Source organism: Leucopleurus acutus (assembly GCF_964270905.1).
Source record: "Leucopleurus acutus genome assembly, chromosome: 3".
Taxonomy (NCBI): domain Eukaryota; kingdom Metazoa; phylum Chordata; class Mammalia; order Artiodactyla; family Delphinidae; genus Leucopleurus; species Leucopleurus acutus.
In genome coordinates, this window is record NC_139145.1 from 128,625,854 (window position 1) to 128,631,853 (window position 6,000).

Here is a 6,000-nt window from a genome sequence, read left to right on the forward strand (position 1 = left end):
AACTGATCAGTTACACGTTAACCAGTGAGGCCTTATCAGTTACACCTGCGACGTTACACGTTCCTGTAGGCATCCATAAAGCATTTTCCTTTTCCCCTCTGAGCTTTTCTGAGTCACATCTCAGCCTGTTCCTCAAAGTAGTCGGAGATGGCTGCACTGAGCACTGCTCCCCACAAGCACTGTTCAGGTCACAAGCTTCTCTGCTATGTCTGCTTCCTGCTGTCGCAAGCAATCCGTTCCCCACACTAGTAGGGTATAAGAGGTCCCATCCCTGGAGACCATGGCTCAGTGTTTAATGAAGAAGGAGTGGAGGGGAAAGGAGCACCAGGTTCCAGCATGTCCCCCGCCAAGACCTGAAGAGTTGATCCGATTAATTTTAAACATACAAAGCCCTGGTCCATGCATATGGGCCCTCATAAGAGCTGCTGCTTATCAACATGCAAAGAGTCTCATGCTCAAAACAAAAAATGTAAAAGGTGAAGTTGATGCCACCGTTGCTTTCCTCGATGTAGACCCTAGCCCCTCTAAGGTTGATTAGGACACCCTAGAGAAGGGGGGGCGCCGCTTACAGAGAGGCCACTAGCGACCAATAGGAGCTTATCAGGTAAACACCCAACAGAAAAAAAAAAGGAAAAGTTTTAGTCATCTAGAGGTACAAGCCATTCTGTAAGTTTTAAAAAAAAGGTGGCAATGTGAGGAAGGGACTGATGATTCCATGGACAGGGGCAATCCCGGGGGTAAGTTGTCCAGAAGCACCTGGCCCCTTCAGCCTCCCTTTTTTCCTCTTATTAGCCAGAAAAAGAAAGTAAAGACTGCACCTTCAGGGTGCAAAAGCCTGAAACAGGAAGAGAACAGAAAAATTGACTGCCACTTTAGGTGGATACAAGCTCAAGGGGAGAAAAAAACAGGAACTTTAAATCTTAGGTACTAAGCAAACACCAATCTAGCAAACATAATGCTAATTGTAGATTACTTCATGATTTAAAAAACAGAAAATAAAAGGTAATTGAATAATATATACATAAATATAATATTAAAGCAAAGTTTTATAATTTGATGTAATTGTAAATCCAAAATTTATATACTAAATGAATATATTAAAGAATTTATATAGCAATAAGATTAAAATGCCACCTTATGATGGATTACTACAACGTTAATGATGTGGTCCCATCCATTGGGGCCCCCATACTCAATATCCAATGTTATTTCTTTTAAATTTTATTAAAGTATAATTGATTTACAATGTTGTGTTAATTTCTGCTGTACAGCAAAGTGACTCAGTTATACATATATATATTCTTTTTCATATTCTTTTTCATTGTGGTTTATCACAGTATATTGAATATAGTTCCCTGTGCTATACAGTAGGACCTATATTTTATCCATCCTATATATATAATAGTTTGCATCTGCTAATCCCAAATTCCCAATACTTCCCTCCCCCACCCCCCTCCCCCTGGGCAACCACAAGTCTGTTCTCTATGTCTGTGAGTCTGTTTCTATTTTGTAGATATGTTCATTTGTGTTGTATTTTAGATTTCACATATGAGTGATATCATATGGTATTTGCCTATCTCTTTCTGACTTACTTTGCTTAGTATGATAATCTCTAGGTCCATCCATGTTGCTGCAAATGGCATTATTTCATTCTTTTTAATTGTGTGGATATATATTTATTTATTTATTTATCCCACATCTTCTTTATCCATTTATCTGTAGATGGACATTTAGGTAAATAGTGCTGCTATGAACATAGGGGTGCATGTATCTTTTCGAATTATAGTTTTGTCTGGGTATATGCCCAGGAGTGGGATTGCTGGATGATATGGCAACTCTATTTTTAGTTTTTTGAGGAACCTTCATACTGTTTTCCATAGTGACTGCACCAGTTTACATTCCCACCAACAGTGTGAGACCCTTTTCTCCACACCCTCTCCAGCATTTATTATTTGTAGACTTTTTAATAATGGTCATTCTGACCAGTGTGAGATGGTACCTCATTGTAGTTTTGAATATCCAATATTATTGAAATTACTGATTCTATTCAGTCAACAACCTGTAAATATTTTGCCCCTGTACACTTGGCTAACATGTTCTGTTCAGTGCCTATTTCACCAGCCTCTAGCTGCTGTTCGCCTTCACTTCAAAGAGACACAATACACCTTTTCCAGACTATCTATTGGGTACCTCAGCAGCTTTGCCATCACAATCTAGGCAGACAAGGTCTCAACTGCATCCACATTTTTCCAGGAGCACAGGTGTGATGTTACATTGATGACATCCTCCTCCAAGGAGACTCATTTGATATACATTTAAGGTATACAGGTCCAACATGTTTTAGTACTTTGGGGGTTCTGAAGGCAACATATTCTTTATTTACAAATTTTACTTCCAAATTAAAATCAGTAGGTACTCCCGTTAGTGCCCTGAAGGACTCTTTCACCAAGGAAATTTTGGCAACCTCTTGTCATACCTCCTGGAATCTCTAGACCACGTAGGATGGCCATAAGTTGTCCAAGGGCTTACGATGCAAGAAACTGCCCTCTCAGCCTCATACTATACTCCATTAAAACAACAAATAAAATACATGCTGAGCTCTCTGGAAAATAGAGGCTCTCACATACTCTGAGCCTGTGACCTTTCATACCCAACTGCTTGTTAAGCGTTGGGTCATAGAAACAATACACCAGAAACTCAGCACAGCTACCAAGGCCTCTTTAGACAGGATGGAGCCGAACCTGAGCTCTCTGGCATATTCCACCTGCAGGAGGAGGTGGCTTCCCCTGTCCTCAGTCCCTTGTTAAGTGCCATGGTGCTGGAGGATGTCATTCCTCCCCCAGATCACTTGGCTGCTCAGAATCCACTTGGGATTAACTGAATGAACAGCAGTGGGAGTACATAGACTATGCAAATGGCACTGCTAACCATCATACATGATGGAGCTCAATGAAATGTTGCTGTTTTCCATCTCTTAGCCAGGGATGTCCCTAATAACGGATGGGACGCAAGAAACAACACACTCAACCAAACTTCTGGATGCCCTGGCCAACAAGTAGCCTCATTTCACATTTATTATAAACTGTTGGGTCATTGCCTAAAATTGTCCCTTTAAGGGAGAAAAAAACTAACAAAACTGGGACTCTCTTGCCTCACAGATGTCCAAAATATAAGTCAAAATCACACATCTCCATATATATTTAGGCCACAATACAAGGCCTTTCCAATTGCACGCCATACTACTTTTAGAGTTACAGATGTTATTGTTAATAACTAAGATATACATTTTTCTTCTAAAAATACACAATGCTAATCTCTTGGAAAAGGTATTCAATAGAACTTTCACATCCCTTGTAGGTATCAGATAGCCAGTTTAATTAAGAGACATAATGGTCTCACAGGGCTCTTTTTCAAATTCCACTCAGGTAAATGGACCCCTAAATGGGTCTCTATCTTGCTCTAGGCCTTAATCTCTCTTAATTCAAGGCCCCTTGGCCAGTTTACACCTCACACCAACTTTTAAAAGTTTTCTTTCCCCCTTATATTTAAAGGGGATGTGCATTGCCTCCGTGTATGTAAAGACTCCTTGTAAATGAGACCCTTTTTATAATGTCTTCCCATATCTTTATAAGTGTTTTATCATTCCTTCATCCCAGAAGGGCTGGAGGCCAGATCAAGGGGCGCATTAACCAAATTGTCCATATACTAGACAGCTGTTTACCTGATAGAGGACCCATTTGAGCTGAAACTTCCACCAAAAACAAAAGCCCTCTCAGTGCAGCTGCTTATCTTCCTGTTGACTGTTGGTCTTATTGCTATTGGTCTGTAGACTTTCATTAATTTACAGTCTGAAGACCCAAACATGGTAAATGTGAGACCCCACATCACCTCGAGTGGATACCCTCTGGGAAAGGATACCCCAGCCCCGTATCTCAGAGGGCCTCTCCTACTCCAAGTGCCCATCATTGGAGATGACTTCACTCTGACACTAAAACCTCACTTCCAGCAACACATGGGTTGCCTCTCCTAAGGCACAAATTGTACACAGGACATTTTTGCTTTTCTTCCTTTGATATTAGGGATCCCATTACATTTCTGAGCTACTGTCTGCCTAGCCCATGATCCTACTCCTTGTTCTTTGCCAAAAGGCACACCCCTCATACCTGTGCCTAAAGAGAAATCTAGTAGAGGTTACTGCTATCTGTGTTCTAAATTAATAGAGATTATTGCTTTCCCTGGAGGCATTTGCCTCATATTAGTCAAATCACTCAGCACTTTGGGGAGAGGACCACCTAGTTCCCAAGGCATTTTCCTACTCTCACCTTGTGCCTCCCACCATGATCGCCACAACCACTCTTTCTCCTTGGTACACACAATCCCACTAATCTTACATATACTTTACTAATGTATTATTTCATACTGTCCAACAGAACAACTGCTGGACCTGCTATCTTGATATATCATACCTTTAGCACACTTTCCAACTCCACTTAGATATTGTTGGAGACCCCAAGAATTTCCTATTTCTTGGTTAATGCCATATAAATAGAAAATCTAGTCATAGGCTGGCCTGCAAGGACTCCTTACATCTCTACTTGTGTTCTTCCTTTCTACTCTCTTAGTAAAATGTTTTCTACAGTGTTAGTGCAACTTATGCCCTGCTCGCTAAAAGTCTCCACTAGTATCACCCCCAGGGATTCCTTAATATGATGCCAGAGCGTCACAGGGCCAATTGTATTGACTACATTTTCTTATTTTCTGTATCCTTGATACTGTGGTATTTGGATCCTTGATCGATCCTGGTGACACTGCCCCTTCCAGAACTAATTCCCAGAGATAGCAAAGGACCCCCCTGGAAGCATGCCTTTAGTATACAAGACAACCAATCCAGAGTCCACACCCCCAACCATCCCCTTTATCAAATTCTCACACGTGAGCCAGTATTCCCCCTGCCCTAACCCACTCCAGAGCCAGGTACCAGGCAGCTAGGAACCAGCCTTGTAGCCCAGTCTACTGAAATTATTCAAAATATCCAATCCCCCCCCCCAAAAAAAAAAAAATCCAATCCCAAACTTACTCAGTGTACCTGCCCTGCCTCCCCCATTCCTTCCCACAGAAAATGTTAATAAAGACTCTAGGCCATGCTGCACCCTCTCCCTCTCTGCCTCCTGACTGATCCTGGTCCTTCCCCGTGTGGCTCTTCATGGCATGGTGTGCCATGCTTCCTGGTTCTAGGGATATTTGAGTATAAACTATCCTTCATTTCCATGTCTGCGTGTCTTAGAAGAAATCCCAGCTACAAACACGAAGTCATTCTTTTTATTAACTTCACAATACTCCATCTTGTGAATGTACCATTTGCTTCCAGCCATTCCCCTGTTTAGGGTCACATGTACAGTGGTAAAGATTGTGAACTGCACTATATCTTCCTTAGGTAATGTATTTGGGTGATACACTTTAGTTATTGAATATCATCTTTTCCTCTAGCAGAGGAAATGGTAATTTTGCTGGGTAGGATTCTTGGGTTGTAGTCCTTTTCTTTCATTAGCCTGTAACTATTACGTCCATTGTCTTCTAGCTTCTATTATTGCAGACTAGGATTTTATAATAAAACCAGTTTGATTTTTTTCCCCTTTGTGGGGAACTCGTTCTTTATAGCTAAAAGCTTGTCAACTATGAGGGTTTTTTTTTTCCTTTTTATCCTTAGAGTTCCTTAATTTTATCAGATGTCTGATAAGTCTACCTCTCCCCCCTCACTTCCTGGACCTCTTGTGAGCTCTTTCAATCTGAAGCCTCAAGCCTTCTCTCAGCTCAGGAATATTTTCTTCTAATATTTGTTTAATTGTTGCTTCTCCTCTTTTTTTTTTTCCTTCTCTGCATGACCTAATAATTGCATGTAAAGTCTACTCTGTCCTTCATAGTCTTATCTTATCCTTCCTGCTCACCTTTTTTTTTTTTAATCCTAGAACAGTTCCTGCTACTTAGTAGGTGCTCAGTAAA